This window comes from Sipha flava, unplaced genomic scaffold (assembly GCF_003268045.1).
Source record: "Sipha flava isolate LNK unplaced genomic scaffold, YSA_version1 315_pilon_pilon, whole genome shotgun sequence".
NCBI classification, from domain to species: domain Eukaryota; kingdom Metazoa; phylum Arthropoda; class Insecta; order Hemiptera; family Aphididae; genus Sipha; species Sipha flava.
The window spans coordinates 99271-119470 of NW_020272995.1; the positions used below are offsets into that span (position 1 = coordinate 99271).

Sequence of the window (20200 nt, forward strand, 5' to 3'; positions counted from 1 at the left end):
ACGTAGAAATAAGAAAAACAAATTGAGCAGCTAATATAAGAACATCAACCGCGGAAAATAAATAAAGTTGAATCCATTTAAAATCAACAGTATACGATATAGTTAGGACCTTGTTTAATTTTTGTTATTTTGGCCATATACATAATTAAATTGTATAAAAAATGTATTAATTTAAAATATAATTGTAAAATATATTGTGTATTATAAAATATTATATTAATGTTTGTGTATCTTCCTTTTTTGAAAATAATTTTCTTAAATATTATTGCTTGATGTTCCGTGAACTCAAAAAGTTTAAGAAACATTGCTATGGATCATAAACATAATTTTATGCGTTGGAATATTGAAACGTGAACAGTAACTCAATTAAGAACTTACTAACATATATTAGTGCTTAAACAAGTAAATCATGATTTCAAGTTTCTAATATATTGATATTGCTGTAAATGATTTGTGCTGAACAGCACAACGCATAAAACAATAACGATAACGATAACGATAAATAATAGATTTTAAAATATTTGATAGGTCATTACCGCACTTTTGTTTTATTTATATGTATTGTCTATGCATATTTTAGATGTTTATACAGTTTATTACGGTTTAACGCTCATTAACAAATACATAGTACATTATCCTAATAAATATCTTACGGTAGGTTTAATATCCCGTTGTGCCATCTTTACTATGTCCTAATTTTAAAAGATTTTATTTATGATGTACAAATGTGTTGTTTATAGCATTTCGACTTTTGTTTTTGAACTATCGCTCATGACATTTAATCTGAAGGCACTAGATATGCTTAAACTTTTTACAAATAATCATGGAAATAGCATAATTAATTTTGAAATTTATAATTTCGTTATTTTAGAACAAATATAAATCCGGATGATATTGTTTGACGATGTCTGAAAATAATAATAATAAAAAGCCGTGTAATAATAATTTTTATCACCGATGGCGGAAAAACGGTTATACTCCGTGCCGATATAATTGTATTATCATGCATTAGGTTATACATTTTACGCGATATTGGGTAGAATTTGTACGGTAATGAAAAAACACCGATGCAAGTAATAAAAGCAATGAATATTCAAGCATAAAACTACTTTAATATAATTTGAATTTTATATTTTATTTGTTTCACTTTTAAAACTAACAAACTTTGGGATTGGTATTAACATTTTTCCACCACTAAATGTCACTGCCTCATTAAGAGTAGTCTCCGTAATAATGTGTCTCTTTATTTATAATTTAATTAACAATTTTAATATTTTTTTATTTGGAGTTAATTCAATTGAACTATATATATATATTATTACAATGGTCTGAGAGGGATGTACCAAATTGTTATCCCAAATCCAATTTTGTATAATTATCAGGTAATATAAAAATAAAAATACAATTACTGTTATTCTACACTTTTTGTTAATAATTTCCGAATCAATATCCATCCGATTAACAAGAATTCAATAATAACCGGGTTACAATAAATTAGTTAAAAATTATCGTTGATAATCGAGTCGATGATCAATGATATTAGGAAATGTGAAGTTGAAAATGTTTAAAATTAAATATTGTATATAATTGAATATTCCAAACTAAAATTTCTACCTCAAGGTATCCATGTATCCATATAGATATATTATTACTACACAAGCACACAAATCAACGGATTTTTTTTAAAATGGTTTTTACGTTACATAATAATGCCTAAGCCGAAGAAATCACTGTGTGACAAAAATATTATTTCTTTAAAATGCCGTTCGAGTGTAAATAATTCACGTGTAATGTATATAGCCGTAATCGATATTGATGGAATGAACACTACATGCGGTATAATTTAATTTATTATAAACTCAAGCAAACCACAAACACGCCCACAAAATTAGTACGACTGTCGTCTGTGCACATGCGTGTAGGTACGTATCACGTATATACCTGCAGCAGTATACAGAATACCTATTATTACGCCCTGCAGAAATCACTTAATCTCATTTTATTCGGTCGTATTTTATATTATTTAATACATTGTATGTAGGTAAAAAATATACTAAATATTTTTTGGGGAAAAAAAAATTCCGGCCGAATTCGCAGTGACGTGTCTCGGAAGAACTCGTACTTACGAAGTTTATAGGTCTTTGAAGCCAATAGTTTACACAATTGATTAAACTGAAATGGAAAAAAAAGGGACGTTTTCTTTTATAAAATAAATCTAGCGAAAAAAAAATGAAAAATAAAAACCAAAAAGAAAAACGAGATTTGCTTAAGTGAAAAGTTATTTTTATTGCTGCCGCAAGCTTAAAGAATCATTTTAATTTCTATTAGACCGGCCCCGGGTTCCATTTGTTCTCTATGTTTCAGTGGTGTGGGTGGAGCAGTGGCGGACTCTTGGCCACCCGCTGTAAGTACGTCGTGCGTGCTTCAGCCGGAAAACAATGAACGCTCAAATTAGAAGCCCTGCGCTAATAAAAGACCACGGTGAAAAAGGTATATAATGTATAGAAGTAATGGGATGGCAGAGGAAATGGAGAAAAAGTTTGAGCATTTGTGTGTGTGTGTTTGAAGAGTGAAAGGATAGGTGGTGTGAAGATGACACCAGGATCGCACAGGCCGATTGTCGATGCGGAAAAGGAAGGGGAAAAAAATAGAAGGAAAATTTTTGCCATGAAAAATGCACTTTGTTTAGTGGCCCGTAAAAACCTCCACGTAGGCGCACCAAGTTGAAGATTTTTATTTGGACTTCTCATTGTCGATGAGCATAACTCGATTTGACTATTGCGAAACGGCACAAAATGGATCTCAACTCACACATACAAACGTATTGTATATAATATATATCCTCTGTACACACACACACACACACACACACACACCCCTTAAAAACGATTTATGTGCATAATATATTTATATGTGCACTATATCCAATGGTACTGTATGTATATACGTAACACCCGGCATAGCATCTGACTAACAACCCTGAATTGACTTGAGATCACTTGCAGGGGTTCTATTCACATACATACATTGTGTGCATGTGCACGTGTTCACGTGTTCACGTGTTCACGTGTGTTTATGTGTATGCGTGAATGTTATTTTACACTGTAAACCGCATTATGCACTACGTATATAATGTATGGTACATAAGATATATGTGCGTGTATGCGATGTGTATTAGAGTGTGTGAAACAACGACAATGATACGTTTTTTGACAAAACAAGTTCAACAAAGTGAGACGGATACGAAAAATAAGCAATGAAAAACGCGCACACTCAAACTGTATGAACAGAAAACTATTTATATATAAGTACGTAATGCACGTCTAAAATTGTATTCGCGTAGATTATATACTTAAGTAGTTGGCGAATCGTACGTTTCACTCGGCTCCGTCATCTCCTATAGGCTTTTACTATATTATTATGCGCAGTTCGTGGTGTGATTCCTTATACTCGTCATATCAGCCCACCTATCCGAGAAGAAGCTTAAGTCATCCAAGTAATTTGCACAAATGTAATAAAAAAATTCAGTGAGTTTCAATGAGAATAAAATTGTTTTAATCGTAATGGGACACAATACGGTGTTATCCTTTCAGTTAGATCGGTCTGTCTCGAAAAATCATCATGGATAGAGTTATATATAAGTTATAGTTATTTTATAACCCAGTGTTATTGCAGTTTAAAGTTAGATCGTCGAACTGCGAACAAAAATTGCGTCCTAAAGTTCAACATTTTAGTCGCTGTAGAAAGCAGCGATCGATACTATAGTAACAATAATTTAGTCATTTCAATAAGACGACGACAGTCTACCGGCGCGACGATTTAATTTTTAACATATAACATTTTACGAGTATCTTATTCGAAGAAACCAGAAAAGATGGAATCGTCTACAGTTTTTGAAATTTGTCCGGAAGAACGTGTGGTGGTGGATGCCGGTTCTAGCTACTCGAGCGCGGACGAACCGGTATCTATTTTAAATTTTAAGACCGTGTTCCAAAAATCGATGGCTCACAAGACGGCGATAAAGTCCGTCGACATGATTTCCGGGCAACTATCAAGTTCGAAAAAGCTCGTTGCTCCGAGTGGAAAACCGATCGTTAAAACATTAAAGAAATCGTTGGCCAACGACGGACGTTCGAAGATAGCGACCACGATGAACGCGGCGGGCGTTCGGTCCAAGGAGAACACCAATCGTGTGCTGGCATGCGGAACTACCACGGAAAACGCTCGTGTCCAAACGTGCAAGATCGCCAATAAGACAGTGGTGGCAAAAACTGTGACCCCGACGAATGTTCGTGTTGTGGGCGCGAAAGCGGTATCGGTAGCAGCCAAGGTGGTGGCCCCGGCGAACACACGTGTCCGGGTGGGTACGAACGCGAAAACAGCAGCGACGGCCAAAACAGTGACCCCGGCGAACGTTCGTGTTGTGGGTGCAGCCAAGACGGTAGCCCCGGCGAACGCTAGTGTCCGGGCGGGTACGAACGCGAAAACAACAGCGACGGTGGCGGCGGCCAAAACGACCCAGGCGAAAGCATCCGTGAACGTCAAGACGGCGGCCACGGGTCAAACGACGGCAAAGGCGACCGCGGTACCCAAAAAGACGTCCACGAAACGCAAGTCCGCGGCGGCGGCGTCTTGTTCCGCGTTCGGCGAAAGCTTGAACCAACCGTCGCTCGCCGAGCGGCCTCCGTTTTCCATGGATAATTACAGCGACTGCCCGAACGAGTTGTCCGTGCTCCGGAAAATGGTAGCCGTTTCGATGCAGCAAAGAATGCTGCCGGGCATGAAGACGTTGGTGGCCCGCGAATTCCGTAATAACATGGCTCGCAAACGGGAACCGATGCGTTCGGGCAACGGCGGCGCGGACCGGCTGCTGACATGGCCGCCCTCAGAGTGCGAACTGGACGACGGCCGTTGCGCGACGCGTCGAAACGTGCCGGGCGCCGTGAACACCTGCACGTTGTTGGCGGCCGGGGCCATGAAGACACGGGTGATGGACGCGTACAACCAGGTAAACGCTGCACCGGTGGTGAGGGCCCCGGGGAAAAAAATGGCCAACTCCTACGTGAACCGGAAGACGAAGCTGAGTGAGACTACGCGGAACAACAATCTGATGATCAAAAAGATCTTGGACGCCAAGTCCACGTTACCACCACCGCGGTTGCGCAAATAAACGTCTCGCGCCTCTGGTCGGTCCGTGACGGTTCGCACGCCTTATCCCCCTCGTGCTTTCTTATCGTCTGATTTCATACTCGTGGCCAATAAACGCTCGCAACCCCCAAGGTTTTAGCAAATTTTCCGCCCGGTGCGCTTCAGTCGAAATCATACGCGTGTGATAGATTACGTTCCTGCCCCAGCCGTCCGCGATTATTGTTCTTGACCTCGAATCCAACATGCAACAACTATAGAATCGAATCGATCTGACGGTATAAACAATTGAAAATCATCAATTCGATTTGTAATAATGATTAGGTTTTGATTGCTCGTAACCGTATTAACAACGGACAATGGGAGTTATACGAGTTCTAACCGGTCAAAATGTATCTAATTTAACCATCGTTTTAATTTACACGAATATTTAAGTACAGGTAATTAAGTGATAGTAAATACAGCGATTATATTGATTATATTTACTAGTGTGGCCCGGCGATAATCTTTGTTTAATGTAATTCGGGTATTGAACTCTATAAGTATGTACCTAATTCATGTTTGTACGCTGGAACACGTCGTTTTAAGCTTTTCACAATCATTTAGGAAAATTATTTTTAAAAATTATTAAAATGGACGAGCTGATGTAGGATTTAGAAGTTACGATTTTCATCTAAATTTATCATTTTGATTGAAATACATACAAAATTTAGGCTTTAAATAACTAAGTTATTTCCGTATTAGTTTTACCTTAAATAAGAGAGCAAATATTTTTAGAGCTTCTTAGAAGTTTAATTTATATATATAACTTAATTATTTAAAGCCTAAATTATATATGTATTTTAATCAGAATAATAAATTTAGATGAAAATCGTAACTTCTAAATCCAACATCAGCTCGTCCATTTTAATAATTTTTAAAAATAATTTTCCTAAATGATTGTGAAAAGCCTAAAATGACGTGTTCTAATGTACAAACTTAAATTATGTACTTAAAATAATTTAATAACCGAATGACAACCGCCGGTCCAAGCTAATAGAGCTAATAAATATAATCCATGGTAGTGCTATATTTAAAATCACCCAGTACCTGTGTAATTAAGAAAACTAGTTGGGCAATTTTTTTTATATGGGGCTACATAAAAGATAAAGTGTGTGTACCACCATTACCTACAAACTTGGAAGAGCTTAAAATCAGAAACAAAGATGTTGTTAATGCCATGACACCAGATATGATCAGCAACGTTTAGGAAGAATTTGATTACCGTATAGATGTGCGTCGGGCGGCCAATGGGGGTCATATTAAACATTTGTAACCAAAGTAAATAAAACTTTACTAAGAATATATTTTACTTTATTTCACCCTTATATCTTCATTTTTAATATAAATATAAATTTTTGAAATTGGAAAAAAAATTTAAATTATTTTTGTGTATTTTAAATTTGTAATTGTACTTACATGAAACGCATTTAAAATTTACTTTACTTACTTTACTAATAAATTCGAGTCGTAGAAGAAAAGTTGCATATGCAACAACATACGTGCCCCCCTGATAAGTAGGTATAATGTACTCATATACCTAAGGAATAAATTATTTATATTTAGAAGAAAATCTGTTTATGGGGAGTGGGTGGGTAAGTGGTTAGATGACTCTTCATACATACAAATGAAGGTTTCGGCGCCACTGTAATATTGTACTATTTTTATAACAAAAATACGGATTTATTTATTTATTTTTTAACGGCATAAATAATACAAAATATTTTACATTTTAATTAAAAAGTTGCCTATACAAAATATATGCAGGCGGTGCTCTTAATCATAAAGATACTGTAAAATTAGGTATATGATTATATCACACTAAAAATAAATCTTTGATTATATCACAGATACATTGTGGTTTAAACTGTGTCACATACTCGTAATAAACAAACAAAAATATTTAAAATAATAAACATATTTAAATTATTGTTATTAGAGCATTTATATTTATTTTTTGATGTCAAATTGTTTTTATAGAATAAAAACAAAATTTGTTAAAAATAGTTTCATATTTATATTTTAATACGTAAAAAATATTGATAAAATTACAAAATGGGTATTGGACAGTATTGTCAATATAGATCTTAATAAAATAGTAGTTAATCTAATATTAATATTTATTTCCACAGTGATTAAGTTCAAAATTTATTACTGATAATAAAAATCTCAAGTAAATAATAATTCCAAAGTTTAATTTGTTTTTTTATGAAAGTTATAATAAACCATATTGTGTGTATGTATTAAAAATATTCGCTTAATCAATAAAGATAGATATTTGGGTTTTTTAAAATACTTTCAAATTAAAAGGAATGTATTGCTCAATTTAAGTAATTCAATTCAAACTGAAACAGTGGAAATCAAAATTGTACCATAAACCCTTTCACTGCTAGAGGCAATTTTTACAATAGCTAACACAATCTTTCAATGCAATATAATAAATATTTTGACTTCTATCGCTATCTAGTTTTTAAATTTACAACTAAAATCTAGAAAAAAACCTGCTTTTATTTTAGAATTTTTAGCTTTATTGTATAATAATTATTTAAAAATTGATTTTTAAATTTGATCACAATTTCAAAATTTATAAAAGATCAATTCCTTTTTAGTCGATTTGAAAGTAAAAACTTCATGGAATATTAAAATATAAACTATCAAATCACTAAATTATAATTTAACTTCAATCAACCATGGAGCCAAATATTAAATTTCATTAAAATTGAAATGTAATATGGATTTAAGAAATTGTATAGCTTAAATTTAATTTTAAGTTTAATAAAACTAAGGCTTTTATCGTAAAACCCTATTTATAAGGCTATAAATCTATCTTGCAAATAAATCCCAGATTCAAAATTTTATAAAACTTCTCCTCTATGACATTAAATTCATTATTAGTATTATATAAAAACTCTTAAGAATAATAATTTTCATTTATAATTAAATGTTGGTTTCACACTCATTATTGTCAAATGTCCCATCAATTGTCAAATTAATTTTGAAAAAATCGATAGCTGATAGGCCTTGAAACTAAACCGACTATTAATTCCAGGGACGTCTTCAGAAAAGGGGATGAATTGGACAGTCATTCTCTCCATGGTTGTCCCAACAATTGAGCATAGAAATTAATCGCGGGACATTTGAGCGCAAACAAATGAGCGAAAGATAATTAAGCGTGAGGAAAATTAAGCTCGAGACTTTTGGGCAAAATAATGAGATAATTTTAAATGTAAAAAAATCATAAGATTAAGATTGTGTAATATATTGTATTGAATATTAAAAATTAAGTTTGTTAAAAGTGAAAAAGTTGCGGTATTTTATGTTTTATTGGCTATATATATTTGATAGAGACAAAAGCTGGCGATGTATTAAATGCAATACAATAAAATGCTGAGGTCGTATGTGTTTAAATAATAATGAAATTATCTGAGAAAGTAATAAAGATCATAATCATCAACATTTTTATCAAAAATTGGAACAAAAATTCAATTCAAAAAATGAAAGAAATTGCGAAAAAAGTGAACTTAGAATACAAGCTATTTTGTATCTTCACAGATTGTTAATATTTATTAATTATTTATTATTCAAATAAATTATTATTTTTTAAATATTGTACGGGGTACAAATACAAATATATATAATTTTGCATTATTCAGAATATTTCATTAAGTTTAGGGAAATATGTTATATTTAGCGTGCTGAGATAATGTGTAATTGTGTAAATATTCAATATTATAATCAAAATACAAATTATTATAAATTTGAATTTTGAGGTATCTAATATCTTGTATAGTAATCTAGATATACTCAATTTCTGCAGTATCTATCTGTATCAAATTCATTTTAAATTCAGATATTTTATTTATATCTAGATATTTTTTTATTATCGAAGCACAACACTGCTAATGAGTAATGTGTATAAGATAATTATGTATGTTGGTACCTACTAGTATACAAATATTTTTTTTTATAATTTATAATGTTTGTTTAAAATAAGGGTACAATTTGACAATTCATCAAAACTAATGAATATAATATTGCTTCTTCTCAACATATTACTCGGCATAATTTATTATATTAAATTGTAGATCATTATTTACATATACAGTTCTACAGCCCAAATATACTTATTATTTTAATAACAATGTTTATTTTTTATTCAAAAATGGATTAATAAACTGCTTCTCAAAGTTGTTTTAGTTTTTGTTTACTTACCATTATAACGCCTATGACAATTAATGAATAACTAAATTATACTGGGCATATTTATGTAAGGGTCAGTATAAATCATAATCAATAAACTACATACATGTTTAATTGTACAGTATTTTGTTAAAAGTATACACAACCGATGATAGTACCGTACTTGTGTTTAATCATGAATGTATAATGTATATGTATACAATGTTATATACACATTACCATGAAAATAATTTTTTTTGTCTTCGAAAATTTATTCAAACAAAATTGATTAATGGTAAGACATTGAAAAATGTTTTTCTATTAAATAATGAATATTATTTTTTTAATTATATCAAATAAAACCAAAATATATACACTAACAAATCAAGTTGAAAACAAACTAGTAGTTCAGTAAAGACAATATTTATTTATTTATTTATAAGTACGGGCTAGGTAGCCCAATGGTTACATACAAGTGAAATTTACATAGTACATAATTGATACAATATACAAACAGTAAGTACATAGTGAATGACAAAATAAGAGTAACAAACAGAAAATTAATATTTTAAGATAAACCCCTAGATACACTAAAATTAAATAAGAGAATGAGGTGGGTCGGTATTAGCAATCCTCATTATTCTTATAAGCGGATCATTAGCAGCATAATTAGTTTTGCAAACAGGAATATAAAACGGATGGTTAAAACTTGTGACCACAGAAGGGATTTTAAAATGTATGCCGGAAAGGAAATCAGGTGAATCAATTTTGCCTGAGAGTAATTTGGTAAGAAAAGTTGAATTAGCTTCCTCCTATCAGCCAACAAAGATAATTGTAGAGAGGAAAGAACTGGAGAATAATCATGTGGCTGATGCGGAATTTTCAATACATGTCCTGTAAAGTTAAAAATTTACTGTATTAATAACTGTGATTGATTACATGTGGATCAAACAATACAGATCCATATTCAAGCACGGAGCGAACCAAGGCACAATATAATAATTTGATAGGTGTAATCAATTTAAACTGAGTACAAACTCGTTTTACATAACCGAGAATTTTTAGTGCTTTACAACTAGATGATTCTATGTGTGGATAAAATGTTAATTTAATATCAAAAACTATACCCAAGTCTTTGACTGTGCTTCCTATTTTTTGAAGATTATGTCCATTGATATTATAATGAAAGTTTATTGGTGAACATGATCGGTAAAACGACATAAATCTACATTTTTGGATGTTGAGAGACAATATAAAACATAAACAAAAATTGTTTGAGTATTATTACTATATTATTAGGTTAAGTTACATTTACAAACAGAACAAAAAATCAAAAATAATAGGTCTGGAATTTTGAAGTTTTTTCTATATTTGATAATTTGAACATAATAATCGTCTTTTTGTTGTTGTGTATGTATATACTACATAATTGGGTAGAATAAAATAATATATATATTAATACAAATTTTTTTATTATTTTAATTCAATAATTTATAAATTTTAATATTAATATTAATTTTTATTATAAGTCAATAATTTTTGTTAATTAATCTTATACTTCAGAAAAATTTATAAATATAGCATATTATAAACAATATTAGCAGTTTATATAAAGTAATTAAATTAAAGTTATTTATTTAACAATACATACTCTTTCTCAAATTACATTCATATCAATAAACCTGTCTACTTATCTAACGATTCAATTGTTCAACCTTTCCTTATAATATCATATTTCATGTTAAATGTTGATATAGGAATATGAAATACTCAATTGTTATTATTTCGTATCTGTACATTAAATTTTTAAGTAAAATAAAAATGCGTAATTATTTCATAGTTTTACTTTTATTTGTACGTATAAATTATTAATCACCATGCATACCTAAAGCCAGGTACACACTTGTAAAATTCATGCGTATCGTAACTCTGAACTGTTACATGTTACGGTTACGTACAAGTGTGTACCCTGCTTTACATTTGCGCGTAACGTAACACCGTATCGGAACTTAGGCCCGTAACAACAATCAATGTGTGTATGTGAAGGTGTAACACCGTCGCGTAATAAAAGTTGTTTCTCGACGAAGTTATACCGCGTTCCACGAGTTGTCGGTAAACTTGAATCGCATCAAAAGATTGTTGCGAGGTGAAGATACGATTAGTGTGGACGTAAATAATAACGTAACAACGCATTATTTGTATTCTGACTGTCACGCCACACGCTTTAAATCGTAATCACTAATCATTGTTGTCTGTTATTAATATTCGTAACTAAAAATTTCAATATGGAGTGAAACGAAGAAAATACAATTTAAATTCGTCGTGTCATTGGTGAACTATATCCGGAGATGTGACAGCAAGTGATTGCAAATTTCATGTTACGAACAGAAGCTTGCCAGCGAAGCCGAGGTGGACATATGTCAGGTGTGATATTTCACACTTAAATCACAGAATATTTCCTATATGTTGATGTATTTTTTTTGTTCAAAATAATTTTTTTTAATAAATTTATAGCAAATTTAAATCCGGCGTTCTTAATGAAACATTCTATACAATAAAAAATGTACAGTTATATAAATATTGGCTATAAATGTTCTAAAAATAGTAAGATAGCCATATACATCAGGATTCATCTGTTATACACTTATAGCAAACATTTTATTGAAAAATACTTAATCGAGTTTATTTCATTTTGGACGACTGTACAGTTTTACCATTGTAAAAGTGTATAATTATAAAATATTTTTCATAATATTTTATACATATTTTATTTGGTTTTACGCATTAATTAATATATAAACATTTAAAAAAAAATTATATATTGAAATTGTTTTTCTCAATAAATCTTTAAGCCGTGATTGTATTACAAATTGAATAATTTAAATGACAATGCAACTGATACGTTCAAAAATTTTAGAAGTTACATTATTGTCGTACTTTATTTACGATAAACTTAATTAGTTTTTTTATTAAAAAATTTTACTGTCGAGGTAGATTTATTGTTATAGAAGGTCTACTATGTGAATTAGGCCTTCAAGGATATACCGTAAAAAAAAAACGAGCTGCATGTAATACTTCATGTTATTAAAAGATATAATATAACTAAGGTATTGTTTAGTGTTAGTTGTGGTGGTGAGGAAACTAGCTCAAAGCTACGCTAATGTATATAACTTGAAATTTTTTTAAAATAATTTCACCATTTCACAAAGTGTTGATAAGTCTGAAAATTGAGTTATCTTTTTCTTTTTTATAATGGTTATAAAATTTTATTTATGATTTAATTGATGATTTTCTTTATTAATTATTATATTTATTTAATCTTTAATACGTATAGCTTATTAGATAGCAATAAGTGTTATAAATATTCTAATATTATATATTTGCCTTGTATTCTTAATATAACCAAAAAAATAATTTTATTACAAAATACTGATGAGTTAAAATTTTATAAAGAAATGATCACCAACCTTCACTTAAAATCGTTTTTTTAAATGCGATAATTTATCATTGCTTTCGAATGTATACAATTAATACAATTAACATGACGAAGAATTAACTATCGATCCATGAAGTTTCTTCTTATACTCGTATTCCATAGTTTTCTCTTTTTACTAAAACTATTTTTGATTATGTGAATAAAGCACATAAACACTTAGTTTCAATGAAAAAACTATAATATTTTTACTTATATGTGTTGTGGCAGTAAACAGGTGGTATCTAATTTGTATCTTCATTTGTATCTTGTATGTATATATTTAAGATTTATTGAATATTATGATATATTTTTTTCCTTTTCAGAACGATAACGACAATTTATAATTAAAAGATATAATAAACCGGTGCTCTGTAGCACATCACGTGCACGTTCTTAGACGCTACAGGTGGTATTTTAAGTGTGTCTGGGCAGTTACATTTTTTTTTTTTTTTGACTATTCACTGACAAATATCAACATTTGACAGATGAACGTAGTCAAAAATATCACTCGAACTATCGAAACGCTTTTCGCACGCAGTGAGCACCTAAACGTTTTAGTAAAATTGACTGAACTCGAAGACTATATTTAAAATTTTTTTTTTTTCTTCGAATAAAACCGTTAAATAAGGTTCTGCAAAATGAATATACTTTCAGGATACGGTTATTCGCACTCATAGTTGATCGAAAAATATCGGACACATTCCGGAAACGCGTACGCGCGTCATGTAGAATATCTATGTAGAGGTATACGGTACAGGTACGTGTACGTGTACGGTATAGGTATACGGTTACGGTACACACGGGTGAGCCGATGCGTACGCACTGCATTACATATTATTATTTAGTTATAGTCTTCCACGGGTATATATTATGATTAGTTGTAATACAATAATCGGTAGGGCGCGGTGGGCACTGTTGTTGGCCTATGCACAACTACGACGTGAGCTATCGAGGTCGCGTCACTGAAAGCGTTCGATTAATATTAAAACTACGCGTATTGTAGCGCACGTATTTACATATTACACACATACGTACACGTGCAAACGTCGATTATAAACGGAGGGCCGCGTGAAGTTGTTAAACACGCGAACAGATATACAAAATCAAACGTGTGAGACGATTACTGAATTATTTTCCCCGGACCGAGGTATAGTGTTTGAGTACACAGTCCGTGCAGTGGCGTGTACAGATATAATTTTTTAGGAGACTGCGATAATGGCCCCGAGTCTAAAATTACGGTCGGGATGAAAAAATAACGATAAATAATATTATCGACGCACAACGTTATGGATACCTTTATACGTATAATAATAACATTGTGTACGTGTACATGTGGTGCACGTGTACATCAACGATGACCAGCATGTGGTAAGTATGGTGGATACCATTCCATGTTATAGCTGTAAAAAAAAATGAATCTATCTGTGGACTGCCTACACGATCCTCGTTGAGGGTAAAAACGGGTGTATACTATTAATTTTAAGTCCCGGGAAATAATCGACATGCCACTGTAGGCCGCAGTGGTGTTTTGAACGCAAAACAATAATTATTTTTCCATTTAATTATTGAAAGATATAGACCGTATTTCATTACCTACTGCTGTTTTAGAACCCATCACTCGTGTGCCACCCACTCCTCGTCAACTAGAAGTCACACGATACTCACAAGATTATGGCTGCCACTTGAGCGCAGTCGAAATTATACACAACTTTTACGTATATACCTATTATTCATAGTTCTACAATCGATTAGTTGCACGAAAAGCGGATTTGCTTTTTGAGTAGGTTATCTCACGCGTGTATATAGAAGCAGGGTGATATTAAATGGATTTTATCTTATGGCGTCTTTTGTCTTACACAGATACGTTGCAACTCGTTTGTGCACATTCAAAATTTAGACAATATACATACACTAAACATTTTCGGGTGGAGGGAGGTTACAATCCCCCAAGATACGCCACTGATAACACGTGTATACATATATCGTCACAGACTGCAGTAAAAATTATCAAATATATTATTTTATATTGTGTAGACTGTAGATTATATAAATTTGAATGTTCAAAAAACAACTTATAGTAATGTTTCAGTAGGTATGGATATGGACGGTACAGTGGTGACTAGTGTGTTGATGACGTAAATTTTAATATGGACGAAGAAATTTCTTATATTTTTGAATCTCGGTGAGGAAAACGATGTTTTAATATTGGTAAATATAAATTTAGTGAATACCATGTTTTAATGAGTGGATGTTCAGATTTTAGATACACAAATAAAAATTTCCTGTGAGTGTTATTGTTAATACGAGTAAATCAAACAAAATAATAAAAGTAACCAATTATCATAATCACAAGGAGTATAATAATCAATGATAATAAGCAAACGAGTTCTGAAACTAAGGATTTTCGTCACAGGTAGCCAAAATATCTGTGCGCAATCGAGTTGTGCATTTTTGCACAAACGAGCTGTAAAAAAGGTAAATGTGCCCAAACGAGTTGTAGCCCGCAGAATAAATATTGTATAAATATAATTTTTTTTTTTGATTTATAACAATATGTGAAAACGTGTACATTTAAACTTAAGGATAAATTTAACATACATATAACAACATCTACACAAGACAAATAACCTCAGATGTTGAAGCCTTTCTTTTCAATTAAAAAAAAAAAAAAACAATGTGATGCGAGAATGATGTATTATTTTTATTTATAACATCTTCGTCTCGTCGACAATTCGTCACTACCCTAATATACCTAACTATCCGTATTGTTTATTAATTCGACAACCACTGCGAATTGTCCACAGATAAACAATAATTTAGGAACATTTAAAATTTAGATTTAAATTTTATTATTTAGAAAACGTCATGTGCAACGGGAAACGAGAGTTGTTTGATATGGTAAGATTTTGGCGCAAGCAGTTACTGTCAAATCGTTTATATTGGTTGGTTTTGGAAAATAGTGCGTTCCTGATAAAGGATACCGCGTGAATACTATTACAGATCTCCAGAAGCAATCATTGATCATCGGTCGTGATTAGTAACACACGGAATCTTTATAATTAAATATTACCGAATATCTTGTGTACGCCATAAGTGTTAATTATTGTTTACACGCTACAGAATCGCCTCGACCGTATGTAAATAAAGCGATGGCGACGCCGGTGCGTACCGATAACACCGATCGGTGTGTTCGTAGGCGATGAACCGGTGTAAATGTGGGTCGTGCACGGTGGACACCGGTTGAGCGGTACAACATACGATACGCGCGCCTAGCCGCCGCCGCCGTCCGTTCGTTGTCGTTGCGACGGCGACGGATAGAATCGGTAGAATAACCTCGTCGTCGAAACTCGAAACGAGTTCGGCCATCGCCGTCACCGCCGCCGCCGCCCTTCCATGCTCGCGGAGCGACACGTTCACCACGTTCAGTCGGAGACCGTCGTCCATCATGTTCTGTGCTGTGCGTCCGTTGTCGCGTCGTCTATCGCTTTTCCGCCGCACGAACGCCATTCGAAAGTTCACCGTTCTGGCCGCCGCGATGTTACCGCCTCAGTATTAAAATAATCACTCGACGTTGTACCGATTCTGTGTTCCGTTTCCTCCGCGATCTGTGCGCGCGCATCGTCGCGACCTTTGGACATAATATTTCGGTTCGGTGTGCGTCGCGAAACGCTCAGCGTAAGAGTTCGCTCGGTCAGCCGTTACCGTTGTCGAAGAGAACATGGTTTAAGTCGTCCGAGCCGCGGGTGAGTCTTGTTCGAGCACTTACAGAACGTGTTCGTAATGGCACGTGTTTCAAGCGGGTCTATCTCCCGGTTTTTTTGTTCGGTGGGTGGAGGGGAGGAGGAAGGAGAGCTTCGGTTGAAAGTTAAACTGTACACACTACACGTACACGGCGAACACAGCTGTTTGAAGTTAACAGTGGTGGGTCTAGGATTTTCGCATTGGGGAGGGGAGGTATAAAATATTTTCGTACATAATATTTATAGGTATATAAGCTTTATTCTACTAAATTTACAAAACAAGATTTAATTTTCTTGATGACTGTGCCATTACATCAATTACTTCATCGAGTCTTGTATTTTCCTATGAACAGACAACATGGTAAGCCCATTCAGTCGCTTCTACATAAAAAAATAAAATAAAAATATGTTAATATATATACTATATACCTTCCTACCTGACCCATAAAATTTCCCGAGTAAATTTTTAGTCTTTTTAATGTTGAGAATGTTAGCTCAACTGTATCCATAGAGTATCTACTCTATTATACATATTAATATAGTACATATTACTCTATGGCTGTATCCCTCCGGGTCTTCAAGTGCGAGGTGTGTATCCGTAATCTGATATCAAGTTAGATACGTGTATCCTTCTTGGTTCCTTCTTGTAAACCTTCTTGGTTACGAAATAATAAAAAAATAGTTAGTTAAATTGTGCATACAAAAATTGCATTGGCTGCAAAAAAAAAAAATGTTTAACCCATGGCACACCACGGGGGAAAAATCTATCCCTAATACCCCCCGTAGATCCGCCACTGGAAGTTAATATTATACGTAAAGGTTCGTTGCTTGCGTTCCGGCCGTGTGGATACTCGACACCGTCACGAAAGCTCGTGCGTAAAAACCCGTAAACCGTGTTATCACTGGGAATTCCTCCAAAGTTTTCGCCAGGGAGTTTCAATGATGTATATGTGTCGCGATTCGCATCGGGGGTGAAATGTAACGCAGTCAGCGCTAATCATGCAGTCTTTCCCGTGTTTGGGTTTCACAAATATTGCCTTCCATAAGAGTGCGCATGGTGTAGTTAGTGTAGGTACTTGACTACTCTGTGAACCTTTCCTCCCTTACCGAATTATTCAATATTATTACAACAATAAATAACCATATAATGTTCAACCATTTCGAAACGTCCGTAAACAGTAAAAACATGTATAAAAATATTGGAAATATATAATTATTTAGAAGTTATGAAGTTATCCCATCCAAATTTGTTGTTAATATTAAATTTCAATGTGTTATGTATGAGTATCTTGCCAATTATATCTGCGCACGCTTATGGTGCGTATTACCCTTCGATTATCTCTGATTCGAATCTATTGTGCGCCATCAAGACGACGATGGTTTCGTTTTCCTAGCAGAAAATCATTTAAATCGTTTTCGTCATACTATGTCAACTGGTATTGTATTGTATTCCTATAACTTCACGGCGATCTTGTGCAGGAAGTCTGATTAGTGATGTAATGAAATTTTACCCGTTTTCGGTCGTTTGAAAAACTGTCGTTTTGAGCAACCGGAATTAAAGAAAAAACTATACTCATACACTCTATCCCATTATTGTTTTTGTGAGACATTTAACATTAATGATAAATCTAATTAAATAAACATAGTGATGAACCGACGTTTGTGTAGGATACAACATCACATTACAACTTCCAGTCTCTCAAGCATATATCAAGCAAAATATTTAAACGTGACTCTAGTAAATTTGTTAATCTCCTTTCCGATATTTCCTTTAAAAATAGTAAATAGCATACTGCAATCACGCCGTATTTAGTTGTACATTTTATAATATTATAGACAGTGGTGCGTAATATAGAAATTTTTCTATCAATTGCAGCAACTTTCTATAGATAACGGAATAGGTGGATCATTAAATATTTCCGTATCGTTACAATATTATTTACAATCCGTTTGCTCAATAAACTACAGTTCTTCTGAATTAACGGTCTCGGTAACCAATAAATACCTACGTTATTTCACTCGATACAGAATAATCGCTCGAATTATCCGCATTGAATCGATGTGGTTTTTTTCAATATTGAAACATAATGCTCTATTGAAATATCGTTATACAGTTTTGGTAGAAAATCAATTATTATACTTCTGGCAATCTGGCAGCATGATAAATATAGTTACGTTAGGTATATGTTACATACTCAGTGATTTGTATTTTTCGTATATTGTATAATCATGCAAGTATGTTCACTATTTAAAAGTTATTTTATGACATTTAACCAGTAGCAAACTGTGGTATATGTTTTAATAATGTGAATTTAATTTGCATGCAGATTAATGATTAATGTTTGATTAAAATATAATTGCTTTGTTCAAAAATTGTCATTGAGATGTGTACAGATCAAATTGCCAATACGTGTTTCCTTTGTATATTCCTTATTATTATTTTGCATTGTATGTTAAATATGATTATATCTGGGTTATTCACAGATCTGAAGTGAAATATTCTTATTCAGCTTTAATACTCGTACCCACTGGTTAGGTATTCAACCAAGATTCTCTTAATACAATAATCTCATTTGAAGAGTTCATTTCAATGTAAACGAACCTACCTGAAGTTTCGTAACCCTTTATTTGTGGCCTCATGGGTGAAATATTGTTTACAAAAAAAAACGTAAAACGTCAAGAACCAAATTTTTGGCAAAATATAGAATAGTTAAATGTTAAGTTTAACACTCTGGTTCTATATTAGACTCAGCAGGATTTTCAGAATAAAATAAAAATACATTTTTGATGTTCAGTTACAACTACCCTGACTAACACGATTAACCATTATTTCTACCTACAATGGGTGTACCTGTTCAGAAGTTTGTTTCCAGGATTACAATATTCATTTTAAATACAGTCTAACCAGTGTTCAGTCACGTAAGTTTAAATATCACGTTTTGAAAAACACCTACCAATAATATTATACATATACCAAACGTAGGCAATAAAATATACAGTTTGTATCGGTGTTCCGTTGTCTGTTTGGCCGTAATGATCATAAAATATAAAAACATCATGCTGCGAATTGGTCAAAAAACCAAGGTATAATACTGAAGTAACATTTCAATTTATTTTTATTTGCACCATATGTATAATACTCGAATTTTTTTTTGTAATAATGCATTAGTTTAAATTACGAAATATTAGATATTATATTATTATTGTATTATATTATTTCTTTGTTTAATAATTTTCCATCAATGTACTAAAAACTACTACATAACATAACTTGAAATAAACATTCTAACAGTTTTAGATTAACGGTTAAAGTTACAAAAACAGCTATACCTATTACAGTTAATACATTTAAAAAAAAAAAAAACAATACACAAATGTCTTGAGCTGCTTTCCTTGTCATTGGTCAGATATTTTAAATTTATAGTCTAGGTACCTACTAATGGCGCATTCCTTAATTATAAATTAGTATAATGACAAATGGTCATTGTCTTGAGAAATAGATTGGTAACGATTGATCAAAGTCAGTTCGTTCATGTGTGTGTCATTTCGGTAGAAAATCGTTTTGTCTGTTAATATCATTTAAATGACCGTAAAACGACCGGCTTTAAATGTTCAGGTTTAA

At 32.6% G+C, this 20200-nt stretch overlaps 1 protein-coding gene across 1 annotated transcript in view; it reads left to right on the forward strand.

Annotated features, from left to right (window-relative positions):
- Positions 1-16249: 16249 nt before the first annotated feature.
- Positions 16250-20200, forward strand: part of LOC112686593 — a 40594-nt gene continuing 36643 nt past the window's right edge. Inside the window, exon 1 of the mRNA XM_025558960.1 lies at positions 16250-16581. The gene's annotated coding sequence lies outside the window, so the exon portion shown is untranslated. The remainder of the gene's footprint in view (positions 16582-20200) is intronic.